This window comes from Sus scrofa, chromosome 2 (assembly GCF_000003025.6).
Source record: "Sus scrofa isolate TJ Tabasco breed Duroc chromosome 2, Sscrofa11.1, whole genome shotgun sequence".
NCBI lineage: Eukaryota > Metazoa > Chordata > Mammalia > Artiodactyla > Suidae > Sus > Sus scrofa.
The window spans coordinates 39,059,810-39,077,622 of NC_010444.4; the positions used below are offsets into that span (position 1 = coordinate 39,059,810).

The following is a 17,813-nucleotide window of genomic DNA, read 5'->3' on the forward strand; positions in this document are numbered from 1 at the left end:
AAAAAAATCTATTTATTTTAAATAAATCAATAGAATATAGAAAAAAGGAAAATATTCCGATACCTGATTCAATAATTACCATCATGATAATGATGGTAGTCTTTATTTTTCCAGTCAATAAGACGAAATTGATAAGAAGAATTCACCTGAGCATCCAACAGTCATTCTGCCGTAATGTCAATTATGATAAATCCCTATGCTATGAATAAATTACTCAACAAATAAACTTTGGCTGGAAAGAGTTTAAAGAAAAAAGCACCAAGTCATAGAGTCATGGAAGCTCCCTGGTCTACTAGAGATTACTGCATGTCAATCTACCTTTTTTTTTTTTTTTTTGTCTTTTTAGGGCTGCATCTGCAGCTTATGGAAATTCCCAGGATAGGGGTCAAATAGGAACTGTAGCTTCCAGCCTACACTACAGCCACAGCAAATGGGATCTGAGCCATGTCTGTGACCTGCATCATAGCTCATGGCAATGCTGGATCCTTAACCCACTGAGCAAGGCCAGGGCTCGAATGTGCATCCTCATGGATACTAGTCAGGTTTGTTAACCACGGAGCCATGACGGGAACTCCTGAATCTACATTTTAATAGCAGTTCAGAAAGATTTTTGCCATCACTGCTGGTTGGACAAATTCATTCTGAATCAAGAACTCATTTGGGAACTGAAAAGTTGAAAGACTTAAGGATACTCCTAAATTGTATATAAACAAAGAGAATGAAGTTTAGATGATAATATTTAAGTTTCTTTCTTTCTTTCTTTTGTCTTTTTGTCTTTTTTAGGGCCGCATCTGTGGCATATGGAGGTTCCCAGGCTAGGGGTCCAATCAGAGTTATGGCTGCCAGCCTATGCCAGAGCCACAGCAATGCCAGATCCAAGCCCCATCTGCAACCTACACCACAGCTCACGGCAACACCAGATCCTTAACCCACTGAGCAAAGCCAGGGATCTAACCTGCAACCTCATGGTTCCTAGTCAGATTCGCTAACCACTGAGCCACAACAGGAACTCCAGTTTCTTTTGTTGATTTGAAATACTCTATGTACCTGCATTTGAAAAACCTATTTAATTAAAAGCATTCTGCTTCATATTCTTTTTGGTACAAATCTAGCTATGTGTAAATGAATAAAATTAAATGAAAAACACAGTAATTACATTTTAAAATACATGGGCTTGTGTTAAAATAATTACATATGCCTATTAAGAAAAAACATCCAAAATGAAAGTATTTATTCAAAGATGATGTAATTTTGGCAATAGTTTTGTTACACCAACACAACAAAAAATAACTCCGCTGTATCCATATTACATGGGAGATAATTTACCATCTTTCCAGTAACTTCAAAACCATGTGCTTTAATTAGCTCTGCTTATTACAAAATTATCATTCCATTTTCTAATACGCTACAAAAAAATGAACATCAAAATTATTATCTTAAATGTGCTGTGCTTTTGTAATGAATGCATGCTCTAACTATCTGAGTTGGAAAGACTATATATGTATACGGGTTTATAAAACAAAAAAAACAAAAAATGTGTTCTGTGTAAGAAAACCAGTGGTTTACATCAAACCTACTCTAATTGAAAGAGAGGCATGGTTAGTGGTCACAAGATAAATGACTTCATCTACAAACCAGATTCCTCAATTTAAAACTGGATGGCCTTTTCCCCTGAAATTGCTTGGAGGGGATCTCACACTTTCTACAGAGCCAACATGAATTCACTGGGTTGGTATTACTCTCTTTTTCCAGGATAAGATGGACTGCTTAAGAACATTAGTTCCTTCTGTGGTCATGGTTCAAAAGTGTACCTAATTGTGAGTGAAACATGGTAATTGTCAGAAACAGATGCTTTAAAATGGGTAAGTTATTCTTGACAATGTAAACAAAGCTCTTGGAATGATGATATGCCCTGTGTGGATTCCAGAATTCCAGAATTTAAGAGTTGGAGCAGCCTTTAAGTCATTTAGCTTTTCTTGTAGGCTCTGTTGGGATTAAGCTGGAGATTCCTGACTTGTAAAACTGCCCAAGGGTGAAGATCCTATCCCTATCTTACTAATTGATTCTAAGCGCTTAGGAACACAGACATCTAAGTCCCTTCCTAGAGTCCACAGTGAACCTGATATTTTTGTTGTGGTCCCCATAAATTTCCAAATGTATTTGTCATGCTGTTGTAGAAAGAGCATTGAACTTGAAATCAAAAGACCAGGACTTGACACTTCCTATTTGACCTTCTAGCAAGTCCTTTTGCCTTGCTGGGATTCAGTTTCCTCACCTGGAAATTAAAGCTACTAATCCTTACCTATATCAAAGGAGATTGTGAGAATCAAATGGGCTAAGGTATGTAAAAACATGCCATAATTATAAAGCTGCAGATGTTTACCTTAACCCTTATGATATTTAAGTTTAGAAAGAAAGAAGGATTTGGGGTCAAGTCTTAGGATTTAGGAATTTTGGTTATGATTGTTTTCAGTCTACACTAAACATACTACTCCCTTAGGGATCTGACCCCTATATCCAAAATCTACAAAATTCCAACATCCATCCATGGCTCTTAGACTCTTTTCAAGCAGTTTGTGAACTGTAGATCACCATACAAATTAAGCTGTTACAAAAATGACTGGTACTATTATACCAAAAGCCAGCAAGCCAGCCACCTGTTTCAGAAAAGCCTGAGGCTAGATTGTCTAATAAGAGCTGGGCTGAGGAGTTTTTCCTTGGGACTTATAAGGCTTATCCTTTATGAATAAATCTAGTTACCAAGGAACTTAACCACCCAGAGCATCACACGATCCTAACAGGCTGGCCAGCAACCCCAAAGTCAAAGGACCATTCCGACGAGGGAAGTAGCAAGGACAGTATCTGCTATTTGCATAGGGCTTTGCAGTTTTCTAAGGTCTTCTCTATATACAAACTAAGACTCTCATCATGGGAGTAATCTCAGAAATTTGAGAGGTGGCAACAAAAAGGAAGGAAATATCATGAGTAAGTACCACCACTTAAATATCTTAAAACTGTGAAATAGATAAAATACACAGATGCCTACCTGATCTATGATACACTAATATCCATCAGAATATAGAGCTGTGCCATTATACAAAGGAGTAGAGATTTTTGTTCATTTAGCATTTATTTCATTTTTTCCCCCATTCTTTTTTTTTTCTTTTTCTTTTCTTTTCTTTTTTTTTTTTTTTTTTTTGCCACCCCACAGCATACAGAGTTCCCCAGCCAGGATTCAGATCTGAGCCACAATTACAACCTACACCACAGTTGTGGCAATGCCAGATCCTTTAACCTATGGTGCCAAGCCAGGGATCGAACCTGCGAACTGGTGCTGTAAAAATACTGCTGATCCTGTTGCACCAAAGAGGGAACTCCTTTTTTTTCACTCTTAACTTTTCTTTGGGAAAATTTCACTCTCTGTCCAGCATCTATGTTCTTTGTGTGGTACTGACTTCATTCTTTGGTCCTAGGATTGGCTCAGATCACTCTAGGCCAGTTTGGATAATCTTGATCTCTGTCATTACTCAGGAGCTGTCTAGTCATAGGAAAACTTAGAACTCTTATTTGAAGGCTAGGGTAAGCATCTTTTTCCCCCCAGGATGCGAAAGAGAAAGTCTGTAGCACAGGGAACTGCTGGCAGCTCTCTTGGGGCTGTAAAGAATGGCACCTTAACCATCTCAGGACTTTGGGGTTATGAAAAGCAATACTTTTTCTCTAAATTTAAGCTTTGAAATTGATTTTCTGTTCTGGCCACACAAATCTTCAACATGGTATATTTAATACATAAAGTACTTTTGCATCACATATTGCATACTTGGACATTCACAAAGCAAATCTTTTTGCTATATAAGCCCCAGTCTGTGGTCTGAGTATGCTGGAACTTTCAATGACTGTATTGTAGCTCTTACTCTGTACTGTACAACTCGGCAGAAATACTGATGTTAAATTACGTGAAAGTTGGGTGATAAACATCTGATGGTTATAATCATGACTACTAGCACTGATGTTAAGAGCAGTAAAACTCTACAAGTTGCTATCCATTTCAAAGCATTATTCTTTGAAGGCAAGACAGACCCTATATTAACCTGTGTTTATTTTTCAGTGTTTTACTAAAAAGCCCATCCTCCAATGCCATGGATGTGGAGTTGTGTTGTAACAGAAAGGTACAACCGATATTCATTCATTTACTCATCAGGAATTTACTGAGGACAAACTGTGTCAGAAACAACTAGAATTCAGTCACATATATGAATACATCACAGTTAATGCTGCCTTATGTTACCTGTCCTTTCGTTTTAATTCAGTCAGACAGTAATTAGCAATTACTGCTTGGGCATCCTTTAGGGGAATGTGAGGGATTCCAAGTGTGAACTTTGTTTTGAGGAGCTCAGAGTTGAGTTGGAGAAAAGAGAAATAGTGAAACATTAAACTTTTTAAGAACCATCACATTATAGGGAGTTCCCTTCATGGGTCAGCGGTTTACAAACCCAACCAGGATCCATGAGGATACAGGTTCCATCCCTGGCCTTGTTCAAGGGGTTAAGGATCCAAAGTTGCTGTGAACTATGGTGTAGGTGGCAGATGCGGCTAAGATCCGGCGTTGCCATGGCTGTGGCATAGGCCGGGCAGCTGTAGCTCTGATTTGACCCCTAGCCTGGGAACTTCCATATGCTGTGGCTGTGCCCTTAAAAGAAAAAAAAAAAAAAAGAATCATCACATTGTATATTTGTATAGCAGTGAATCTGTTTATAATTGGTAGCCACACAATGAATATCAGTGTGGCCCCAGTTTTCAGAGAAGACCTCAAGAAGGTAGTGAAACATGAATCCATAAAAATAGTACAAGTTTTAATTTTCCTTAACAGAGGGTCACTATGCCTCAATAAGACCTATGTTCTCCGTGCATGTGGCTCTATATAATGTTTGGGTTTTTTTTTGTTGTTTTTTGGTTTTTTTTGGCTGTGACCATAGCATGTAGAAATTCCTGGGCAAGGGACAGAACCTGTGCTGCAGCTGTCTGTGGCTTGCACAACAGCAGAAATTTCTTGCAATGTTTGATTTAAGCAGAGATTCCAGCTTTTTAAGTTGGTATCATTCTTCATAAAATAGGAATAAAACTAAAAGCTTCCTCATGGAGTGGTAGTGATTATCAAATCATATGATGTGATGTGTGAGACACAAGTATTTTTATACCAGTTAGGGTGCTTTCAATTGTAATTTGGCATACCTACTACAAGGAATGCACTCTCTTTCTTAAAACCATAGGTACATCAAGCTTTAGGTAAGCTTGATTGGAGCACTCCTTTTTTTTTTCTCTGAATTACTCTAATTTTTCCTTCTTTGTGTAATGGCTTTATCCCCAGGCTGGCTTCCAGTGTGGTCCTGAGACTACCTTTATCAGAGTCTCCTACTGAACCAGAGTCTTGGGGTATAGAGTCAGGAAAGAGTGTCCAGGAATCTTATGTTTGAATGGTAACCCAGGTAACTTAGACACCCTAAAGACTGGGAACCACTGGAGAGCCCTCAAAGAGAAAGGTTGAAAGGACAGAGTCTACTCCAGCGTTCCCAGTCACAGCCTATAATGATTATGGGGATTTAGCTACCTACTTGGTAAAGCACGAGTCCATTTTTATTTATTCCAAAGGCATTCAGAGAAAAAGTGAGGTCTGAGACTATATAAACAAGATGTTTAGCTCACATCTCTTTTGCTTACGTTCTTCCCTTCAGACATGTGACACATACACCATTGCCTTCATGGAGGAATCTACAGAGGGGGAGGCACATGGAAAGTGAACCTGCAGAGAGTATCATTAGGATTTTTAATTGCAGCAAGAAAAAGATATTCTGGCTATATTAGGGGAAAAAATAGTTTATTAGATAAATATTGGGTGCTCACAGAAGATGGGGAGCTGGAATCAAGGTGGCAGAGTAGGATGTGGATGTCACCTTCGCCCACAAATATATTTTAAAAACTCATCTACAGGAGTTCCCGTCATGGCGCAGCGGTTAACGAATCTGACCGGGAACCATGAGGCTGCAGTTTCGATCCCTGGCCTTACTCAATGGGTTAAGGATCTGGTGTTGCCGTGAGCTGTGGTTTAGGCTGCAGACGCGGCTCGGATCCTGCATTGCTGTGGCTCTGGCATAGGCTGGCAGCCATAGCTCCGATTACACCCCTAGCCCAGGAACCTCCATATGCTGCGGGAGAGGCACTAGAAAAGGCAAAAAGACACACACACACACACACACACAAACTATCTATAGGAGTTCCCAATGTGGTGCAAAAGGATCTACAGTGCCTCTGTGGTGGCAGGGACACGGGTTCAATCCCTGGCCTGGTGCAGTGGGTTAAGGGTCTAGTGTTGCTGTAGCTATGGTGTAAGTCACAGCTCAGGTTCAAATTTGATCCCTGGTCCAAGAACTCCATATGCCACAGGGAGGCCAAAAAAAAAAACCCCACATCTACATGTAGAATGAGTTCCGCAGAACATCTACTAGGGCTGGCAAAAGACCTCAGATGTTCAAAAAGGGCATGAAAACCTCCACATAACTGGGTAGGACAAAAGGAAAAACAAAAAGAGAGAGATGGAGATAAATGAATCAGGATGGGACCAGCATTCTTGCAAAGGAGCTGTGAATGAGAAAAGGAATTGGTACCCAGGAGGACCCTGACTGGTAGGGAGATCAGCCAGGAGAGAGGGGGAGCCTCAAAGCCTTGGAGAAAAGTGCAGCAGCCAGTCTGAGGAAGGCAAAGCAGAGAAAGACCCACACAGACTACTGGTACCACTGTCCTCAGACACCACAGCCTGAGACACTCGGTTAAGGGCTGGGTGATGAGACTGGGGCCTCAGAGGTCAGTTTCACGGAGAGGACGAGGGTTGTCTGTGTAGAAACAGCCTGAGAGGGCAAGGAAACGGTGTGCTGCAGCCGAACTGAGTGCAGGAGACCTGGGACTGGCAGAGGAGCAAGGCATCATTGTTGGGGAGCATGGGAAGGATTGCCATAAGAACTTCTTTCTCAGCACAGGCAGACTCTTGGGTGGCAGTGTATCTCTTGCGCAGGCTACAGAGGTAGGTACGAGCCACTGCAGATATTTCAGACTCCAGCGGTGGGCACAGCCTGCCACTGTGTGCCACCCCCACTACCCTAGGGACCAATGTTGCTGCGGAGGGCCCTGTGACTGGGTGCTGCCTGTCACCGCCCCCCCACCTCCCTGGGAACACATGGCCTGCTGTTGCTACTGCTGAGAGTCCCACAGCCCACCACCATCATTACCAAGGGTCCTGCAGCGAGGCACTGCCTGCTGCCCCCACCTCACTGGCGTATGCCCCACCACTGCTGCTGCCAAGAGTCCCATAACTGGGCACCACTTTCACTTCCCTGGGGTGGCTGCCACTGCTGAGGTCCCTGCAACCAGGCATAGCCTGCTGCAGCCACCTCCCTGTGGGTTATCACCCTGCCAAAGGCCTGGTCACCTAGCATGACTTGCAGGCACTACACTTTGCCCCTACCTCCCTGGAAAAACACATGGGCCATGCATCTGCACAATCCCTATCAAGGGTATAATGGCCTGCACATACTGAAGAAAGAGACAGCAAGCATCTAAATCAAAGGCAGCCTGCACATGAAAAAAATAGCAAACCCACACAAGCTACTTAGGGACGCTCCCACATATGAAAGGCCCTCAATAGAATATAGCCCTCAAAAACTACAATAGATAACTGTTTCTCCTAAACTCACAAAGTGAGGAAAACATAAGCTAAGTGAAGAAGCACAGGAATCATTCTTAGTTAAAAGGACAGAAGAATTCCCTTGAAGGAATAAACAATGAAACACCTCTCAGTCTAACAGACACTGGGTTAAACAAGGAGGTAATGAAAATACTGAAGGAGATAATTCAGTATTACTGTAAAAAAAGAACTAGAAACTATGAGGTGGAGCCAAGAAAAATTAGAAAATTCATTTGCCAAAACAAAAGCTGAGCTAAAGGCAACAAACAGCAGAATGAGTAATGCAGAGGAATAAATAAGTGACTTGGAAGATAGAATAATGGAAATCACCCAATCAAGACAGCAGACAGAAAGCCAAATTTCAAACAATGAAACCAACATAAGAGATCTATGGGATAAGATAAAATGGGCAAATCCACACAAAATAGGGATTTCAGAAGAAGCATGAGAAAAGGATATTGAAAATTTATTTGAAGAAATTATGGCTGAAAGTTTCCCAAATCTAAAGAAGGAAACAGATATTCATATACAGAAAGCACAGAGGGTCCCAAACAAGATGAACCCAAAAGAACTATGCTAAGACATGTTATTAAAAAAAATGGTGAAAGTTAAAGGAGGGGAGTCTAAAGGCAGTAAGAGAGAAACAAAGAGTTAATTACAAAGGAAGCCCCATAGTGGTATCAACTGATTTCTCCTCAGAATCGCTGCAAGCCAGAAGGGAGTGGAAAGATATAATCAAGTTCTAAAAGGGAAACATTTGCAACCTAGAATACTCTACCCAGCAAGATTATTTAACATAGAAGGAAAAATAAATAATTTCTCAGACAAGCAAAAACTAAAAGAACACAGCAATACTATACCTATGCTAAAATAAATATTGAAAGGTCTCCTTGGGGAGTTCCCGTCATGGCTCAGTGGTTAACAAATCCGACTAGGGACCATGAGGTTGCAGGTTTGATCCCTGGCCTCGCTCAGTAGGTTAAGGCTCTGGTGTTGCCGTGAGCTGTGGTGTGGTTTACAGACACGGCTCAGATCCCGTGTTGATGTGGCTCTGGCGTAGGCCATCGGTGGCTACAGCTCTGATTGGACCCCTAGCCTGGGAACCTCCATGTGCCACAGGTACAGCCCTAAAAAGACAAAAAAAAAAAAAAAAGTCTCCTCTAAACGGGATAGAAGTAAGAAGATATAAGATGGAGGAAATCACAACTGGAAAGTAATCATTTAAATAAGCCAGTATACAGACAAAAAAGAAAGAAAAAAACCTATTTGTGAAAGCGATGATAAACACAAGAAACAGCAAAGGGATAAACATGAAGATGTAAAAAAGGACATCAAAATCATAAAATGTAGGGAAAGAGAGTAAGAAAACTCTTTTTTTTTTCAGAATGTGTTTGATCCTATATGACTATTAGTCTAAAGCAGATATAGAAAGAGGTTAACATAGCCAAAAAAACGGGCAACCACAAACTAAAAACAAACAATAGATTCACAAAAAATAAAAAAACAGCACAAGTATAAAATAAAAGGAAATCATCAAACCACAAAAAAAAGAAAGGACCAAATAAGAAACACAGAATCAACTGGAAAACAAGGTTTAAAGTGTCAATAAATCCATATGTATCAATAATTACCTTAAATGTGAATGGACTGAATGCTCCCATCAAAAGATGTAGGGTAGCATAAAAAAAGATCATATACCACGACCGAGTGGGATTCATCCCAAGTTCACAAGGACGGTTCAACATGTGACAGTCAAACAATGTAATACACCATATTAACAAAAGAAAAGTCAAAAACCCCAGAAAATGAGAAGGTCTTTTGATTGATCAAATGGAAGCAAATGTCTGGGGTTTTTTTCCCCATGGGATGGAGGGTGAAATCTGGCAGCTTGGGCTTCTGGGATAAGAGTTAGTTACTACCTTCTACCAAGAATACATATGGAAGGGAAGTATCCAGAGAGGAAACAAGAAGTGGGACTACCTACAATTCAAAAGCAAAAGGAGAGGGAAGACCTGATTAAAACACAGGCAAAGGAAATAGACATTTCTCCAAAGACAGATGAATGGCCACCAGGTACATGAAAAAGTGCTGAGCATCTCTAATCAACAGAGAAAAGCAAATCAAACCCACAATGAGATATCACCTGACGCTCCAGTTAGGATGGCTATTATCAAAAAAACCAAAGAGAAGTGTTGGAGAGGATGTGGAGAACTTGAACTCTTGTACACTGTAAGTGGGAATGGAAAATGGAAAAGCATATGGAGGTTCCTCAAGAAGATGAAAATAGAACTATCATATCACCCAGCAATTTCACATCTCAGGATTTATTTTAAAAAACCCTGAAATCAGGATCTTGAAGAGCTACTTACTTTACCGCGTTCAATGGAGCATTATTTATAATACTCAAGATATGCAAACAACCCAAATGTCCATCAACAGATGAAGTGTAAAGAAAATGTGGTATATACAAACAATGGAATATTATTCAGCCTTAACAAAAGAAGGAAATAATGCTATTTGCAACCACACAGATAAACTTAGAAGACATTATGCTAAGTGAGATAAGCCGACCTCAGAAACGCAAATACCATGGAATTCCACTTCTCTGAAGAGTTGAATTTACAGTGAATTTTCTTTTTTTTTCTTTTTTTGTCTTTTTAGGGCCACGCCTGCAGCAAATGGAGGTTCCCAGGCTAGGGGTCCAATTGGACTGTAGCTGCCAGCCTATACCAGAGCCACAGCAATGCGGGATCTAAGCCGGGGCTGCAGCCTAAACCACAGCTCATGGCAACGCCAGATCCTCAACCCACTGAGCAAGGCCAGGGATCGAACCCTTAACCTCATGGTTCCTAGTTGGATTCGTTAACCACTAAGCCATGACAGGAACTCCCTGTCATGGAATTTTCTAAAAGCAGAGAGTAGAATGGTGGTTTCCAGGAACTGGACATGGGGAATTGTTCAGTGGGTATAAAGGTTCAGTTACACAAGATGAATAGTGACCAGCTGGGCAACATCGTGCCTGTAGTTACCACAATGGCATAGTGCACTTGAAAATATATTAAGAGAGGATATCGCACATTAAGCATTCTCAACATAAAAAGGGGAACACAAGGAAATTTCTGAAGGCACAGGATAACGCTTGTTACCTTGACTGAGGTGATGGGATAGTGGGTAAATGCATAGGTCCGTGAAGGGACTCGTGTAGTTACTTCCTTATTTTACCTTTATCTCTCCTAGATGTTGTTTACAAACCTGAAAGAAGAAAAAGAGAGATAAAGGTGGTGAGAGGGAGAGGGGAGAGACAAAGACAGAGACTGAGAGAGACAGAGAGTCAGAGGAGAAGAGAGAGGAAGGGAGAAAGGAAGGAAGGAAGGGAGGGTGGGAGATTCTGGGGACCCATTCATTCAAAGATTAGAAGCCAGTGCAAAAGAGGCACTAATTCTAAAAAGGAACAGCACAGACTGGCATCAAATGAAATGTGAGATAAGCGTGTGGAAAAAGTCAAAAAGTAACAATCAAATAAGAGACTGAGAAGCCCTGAGAGGGACAAATCGGAGAAAAAAGGCGGCAAGGAGCACCCAGTGAAGAGGACCTAATTTCCCTGCTGCTGCTCTACTTAATAGGAGGAAGGGGAAAAGCATGTAAAAATTTACCCCTGTGCACACAATCACCTAAAAATAAAAATCACTTCAGCAGAGGGAGAGCAGTTAAAAACTGGCAGTGTACAGAGAAAGAAAATTGAAATTTCATAGCTGGTGTGAAGTGAGCAGCTGAAAACTGTCTCCCCAAATCCAGTTCAGAACACCTCAGAGCGGGCTGTGAGGGTCATAGCCTTTAAAGGTCTACCTGGGTAGTTTTCCAACCCTCTACGGAGCCTTGGGCCCTAAGCAATTTCCCACTTTTGATGGTGATTCCTATTTGTCCCTCGCTCCGTTTCCATTAAAAATCTTTTTCAGATTTTTTGCAAGAGAACAGTTGTAATAGGCTCCTGAGGAAGATGACAAAGCCATCCTAATTCTGGTCGCTCTGGCCAAGTCCTAGAAAGTTCCACCCCTTGAAATGACTGGATTTTAGGCAGCTGCACCCGACCTGACTTTCAAATAGAGTCCCGGAGGGTCCCTTCTCCAGGGGATTTTGCCTTTAAGCTGCAAGAGCGACAAGACAGCAAATGATACCCATCCAGACGCTGGGAGCCCAGGGAGAATTTTTCCGTCTCACAGCTGAACCAAACTTCACAATGTGCCAGGGAAGAATTGGTAAAAGGTTGAGCTGGAGCGACTGTCTTCAAATTGGAATACTAATGATGACCTTTAATGAAGCCTGACAGTACAATCTGTTTCTCATTGTTGCTTAAGTGCCGGCTCTGAGCACCCCCTGGTTTTCCAGGAAGGGACAGACTGGGATAAATGGGCCCTGCTGGTGAGCAGGCCTGAGCACAGCTGATCTTTCAGTCAGGATTAAATTAATTAAAGTGATTCTCTGGGCCACAGAATTTGTCTTTTTATCTGTCATTATTGTATTGTTTATTCGTCTCCAATGGGGGCTAATTGGTGTCTGAGCTTTTGGGGGCAAGGGATCTTGGCGTGATAGGGATGAAATTGTCCTCATTTGGAATGGGGGAGAACAGGAAGGGTTGTCTTAGTTCTAGATGTGAAATGAGCTTGTTAATTTAAGACCTTCATCAAAAGACTACAGCAGCCCAAGGCAAGAACAGTGAGGCGAAATGAACCTGGATGGAGAAAGGTTTAGCTGTGTTGGCTTTGCCCCAGATTAGTCATCAATGGAATAGTCACTAAGAAACCTACTGCAAGCAGGGCTTTGTGCCAGAGAATGAGAGGGACCCATTCATAGGCCATGGCTCCTTAAACAGGGTGCGCTTCAGTTAACGAGATGCCTGAGTCCCACGCCCCAGAGGAATCTGGGAAAAACTTGAATACTCATTTGGTTCAAACTCTCATTTTAACACATAATAGGGCAATTACAATCAGCAATGATGAGGCTGATCAAAGCTGGGGTATTTCTTAGATCGGGAGAAAGGTGCCAGGTCAGGCTTGGAACATCAAGATGTCCACTGGGTCCAAAGAGAACAAAGTTTCTCATTTTACTGTTTTCAGTTCTACACTCAAGGGTGGATCTGGGGGCTGGGAAGATATGGGAGAAATATACATACAAGACATCTTGAGACATCCTGGCCAGAAAACAAAGAGAATCCAAGTTCTATTTGTATTGGTAGAGGTTTTTTGTTTTTTTGTTTTTTGTTTTGCTCTAGTCTTTTTAGGGTTGCACTTGCGGCATGTGGAGGTTCCCAGGCTAGGGGTGGAATCGGAGCTACAGCTGTCAGCCTATGTCGCAGCCACAGCTACGCAGGATCTGAGCTGTGTCTGCAACCTGCACCATAGCTCACAGCAATGCAGGATCCCTGACCCACCGAGCGAAGCCAGGGATCGAACCTGCATCCTCATGGATCCTAGTCGGATTCACTTCTGCTGCACTACGATGGGAACTCCTCGTATTGGTAAAGGTTTTTTAAGTTGCAAATGACAGAAACCCACTTGTCCCTTGCCTTCCTGGCCACTCCAGAGAAATATAGTCTAGAGGAATTCCTATTCTGAAAGCTGGACTCCTTGAACAGTTCTCTTCTTTAGTTTGAGCTCTGGCAACTAGGGAAAGCTGATCAATTTCAAGACATTATTTTGCAAGCCTGGGACCTTTCTGCCAATAACAACCCCTAAAACTGCAGTTGGCTGCTAGTCTGTTAGTATTCTGTCGGTGACAGTGGACTAAGGTCCAAAGCCAGAAAACTGTTCATGACCCTTAAATGTAGACATTGCTCTTGGGGTTTCTGTCTCTTAGCAACAGTCTTGCCACTTTAATTCCCACTCTGATCATTAGGAACCACTTTGGCCTCTGCTAAGCAAAATAAAAGCCTGAGGTGGGAAACAGTTGATGACTTTTTGCCACCAGGCTGCATCTCAGTGAATAGCTGTCCGTAACAGGGCCAGATAAGGGGTTCAGAACAGAAGGGGAGAATAGGGAAGGTCAGGCTTCCCCTCTGAAAGAGACAGAGTGAGTGATGGCTTGAAGCTAGATCTTAATTCTCTGCTCAGGAAGGGAACCTGGGCAGCCTGAATGAAAACCAGGAATCCCAGCCACTGGACCATCCAGAGGCTAAAAGCGGAATTGCCCTGATTCGTGCCCCTGACCCCGCCCCCACCAAAGCAAGAATATTTCAAGGAGGCAAAGACTGTAAAAACAAAGTTTATTGTTAGAGACACAGTACACCATTCGAGAGAGCACACAGAGAAGTGAGTCTACTTATCTAAGGCAGAAACAAAGCAGTAATACACATCCAAAGGAGGAGTGACTTAAACCACTTAGACGGGGCAATTCTCCTGGGTCTTTGTCTTCCTTTGACCAATTATCTTGCTTTATTTCTCACACCTGACCAGACCCAGGGCCCTCCCCGATATGTGTGTGCATCTTTTGGCCAAGGTGGATTCCAAAGCAAGGCATGGTAGGAAGGATATCTAGACTTATTATGGCCTGGCACCCCCTCCCTCTCTCACCCAAAGGGTGGCTCACCCTCACCTTTCTGCACATGTGTAGTTGGGGCTCCCTGACCCTGAGGATGGGAAGTACGTCACCTCTTGGTCATTTGCCCAAGCAGGGCTTAGTCTCTCTCTGCCCCTGCCATTACCATTATTTAACGTGTCCACAGAAGACAAATTTGCCTTGTGCCTGTTGTTATTTCTATCTTGAAATATAGACAGGTGGCTAGTTGTAAGTGTCTATCCTGGAGCCCATCAATCCCCTGCCTCAGTTATAGCCCCATCCCAATATTCTTTTCTTTGTCACATTTTTAGGGCTGCACCCAAGGCATATAGAGGTTCCTAGGCTAGGGGTTGAACTGGAGCTACAACAGCTGGCCACAGCCACAGCCACAGCAACGTGAGATCCAAGATGCGTCTGCAACCTACACCACAGCTCACAGCAATGCCAGATCCTTAACCCACTGAGTGAGGCCGGGGATTGAACCAGAGGGCTCATGGATACTAGCTGGGTTTGTTAACCACTGAGCCATGATGGGAACGTCCCAATATTCTTTTCTATTCAGTCTCCTTCTTTTTTTGTCCTGTCAAGAGGGTTGATAAACGATGCCTGTTTTTAACTCAGGCAAATACAACCATCTTAAGTGGCTGACCACAGCAGAGTACCTCAATGATGTCCCTTTGCTGGTCTCACCCTTGTGTCAGAAACTCACAAGGGTTCAGTGCTGTAGTGGCCGCCTCCACCATGCTAATGTTGGTGGAGCAATGCCTCTTCATGGCTGGAGCTCACCTGGTGGGGCGGGGGACAGAATCCAAAGAGCTTCACCGTACAGGGGCCACTTCCACTGCTGCTGCCACTGATAGGGAGGGAAGGTCTTCTGTGCCCTTGCTGGCTCCCATCTGGAGTAAAAGCCTGGGGAAGTTAATAGACCTCTGGCCCACAGGGGTCCTTTTCCAAGTCCTGAGATTGGAAAGTATGGGCTTTCCTCACAGTCTTTTCTGTCTGTACCCACTTGTAATGCTAGGTTTCAAGCTGCCCTAGAGCCTGAGACAGGCTCTCTAGGAGGGAAAAAGAGATGCAAGCCAGGAGGTTCGCTGCTGGGTTGTCCTTCCAGTGCTGGGTTCCCTGTTCTCCTGCTGCCATCCCTCTCCCAGAGTCCTCCAATGGTTGCTTTACACATTCTACCCAGGATCTGTACCCAGGATCTGTAGTTGTGGCTGGAGAAAGCAATAGGGCGTAGGATGTGGATTCCATTGTGACCAAAACCAGAACTTTTTCTCTATCTTTTCATCGTGTCTCTAGTAGTCTTTGAAGCCTTTTTTTTTTTTCCCCGTCTTCTTGTCTTTTTAGGCCCATACCTATGGCGTATGGAGGTTCCCAGGCTAGTACCCAATCGGAACTGTAGCCTCCAGCCTATGCCAGAGCCTCAGCAACGTGGGATCTGAACCACGTCTGCTACCTACACCACAGCTCATGGCAACGCTGGATCCTTAACCCACTGAGCAAAGCCAGGGATCAAACCCGCATCCTCATGGATGCTAGTTGGGTTTGTTAACTGCTGAGCAACTATGGGAACTTCAAGGCATTTTAGCTTTCTGATTCAACAAGGTGTTCCAGGCTCATCTGATATTTTCTCCTCCAGCCTCTGAGTCAGGCATTTCTCAAAGGAGCTCGGGTTCCTTTTTTTAGAGAATAGTATTTAGGAGCCAAGATCTGGGCACTAGATTACTATCTGCTATTGCTACCACTTTGGAGTTTTGCTTTTTCCAGGCCCTTTCACTGCTCTCAGTTCCTCTCAGTGGTCAGGTCTTAAAAACAGCAGCCAGAACACCACAGATAAGAATGCTGCTTGGCTAATATTTAAACAAGTTTAAAATAAATAAAATTTTAAAATGTAATATCTTGGTCACACCAGCCACATTTCAAGTGCTCAAAAGCCACATGTGACTGGTGATAACCATATGAGACATTGCAGATATGGGACATTTCTATCTATCTAGATAATTTCTGCCAAAAATATCTCATTGTCTATTCCACCCTGCTCGTGAAAATGAAGCATAAAGCTTATGCCAAATTTTTCTTAGTATCTACTTATTAAATTTTAAATAACATCTATTTATTAAATTTTTCATGGTATATATTTATTAAATTAAATACATCAAAACTTACAAAAGGGGAAAGGGAGGGAGAGAGGGATAAATTAGGAGTAGGGGATTAATAGATACAAACTACTATCCATAAAATAGATACAAACTACTATCCATAAAATCCCCTTGCTTATTTTTACTGTACCTAAAAATAAGCAACAGGATTTATTGTATAACACAGGGAACTATATTCAATATGTTGTAATAAGGGGAAGATAATCTAAAAACATGTATACATATAACTGAATCACTTTTCTGTAAACCTGAAACTAAAACAATATGGTTTTTATTTTGTTTTTTTGTTTTTGCTTTTTAGGGCTGCACCCACGGCATATGGAAGTTCCCAGGCTAGGGGTCGACTTGGAGCAGCAGCTGCTGGCCTACATCACAGGCACAGCAATTTTGGATCTGAGCCGCATCTGCAACGTCATATCCTTAACGCACTAAGTGAGGCCAGGAATCAAACCCTTATCCTCCGGGATACTAGTCGGATTTGTTTCCGCTGAGCCATGACAGGAACTCCCATGAAACTAACACAATATTGTAAATCAATTCTACCTCGAAAAAAATAAATATACAATATCACCTTATAACAGGCACACCAACAACCCAAGCTAGGCTTTAGAGCCAAAGAACAATTAATGTCTTCCAACAAAAGTTGCTTTCCAGGCTAGCAGGGTATCTACTTCAGTAGTTTTAGCTCTCAAAGGACACCAGGGATTCTAGCTCAGAAACTTCTCAAGGATTCAGTCCAAGATGTATTATTAACTAAAACGACAAATTTTTATTTTTCATTCTCCATCTGTATTTTTTCCACTGGACCCATGAGGGAGGGAAAGATACTAAATACCCTGTTGATTATGGCATGTGGATCCCAGCAGTATGTAGCATAAGGTTGTTCCTTGCTAGAGGACCAGGAGATGAGGACTTTGATGTCTTGATGATAACTGCTAAAGAAGCTAAGGTAGTTCCCACTTTTTTAGCATTCTTACTAAAGCGTCATACGTCTTGTCAGGCCTGCTGACCATGATTGGCCAGAGGAAAAAAAAGAGAAAAAAAATGATATCAAAATTGTGTCATAGAAAAAAAGATATAAGATATAAATAAAATTGTATATATCAATAGTATATATTGTTATATGTGGTATATAATACTGTTATAATGATATAATAGTATGATAAGACTCAGCCCAAATATTAAGCCCCTGTTACATTTTAGCTATTCTTCTGATTCCCTTTTTTCTTTGGCCACACCTGTGGCATGCAGAAGTTCCCAGGTTAGGGACTGAACCTGTGCCACAGCAGCAACCTGAGCCACAGCAGTGACAACAGTGGATCCCTAACCCACTGAGCCACCAGGGAACTCCTGATTCCCTTTATTAAAAA

The 17,813-nt window shown here is 42.2% G+C and overlaps 1 long non-coding RNA gene across 2 annotated transcripts in view; it reads right to left on the reverse strand.

Moving 5' to 3' along the window:
* Positions 1-17,813, reverse strand: part of LOC110259291 — a 135,056-nt gene that overhangs the window by 5,513 nt on the left and 111,730 nt on the right. The window contains exon 4 of one of the 2 annotated variants that reach the window (XR_002341548.1): positions 10,879-10,984. The exons of the other annotated variant lie outside the window; for it this stretch is intronic. This is a non-coding gene — a long non-coding RNA (uncharacterized LOC110259291). The remainder of the gene's footprint in view (positions 1-10,878; positions 10,985-17,813) is intronic. 2 annotated transcript variants of the gene reach the window in all.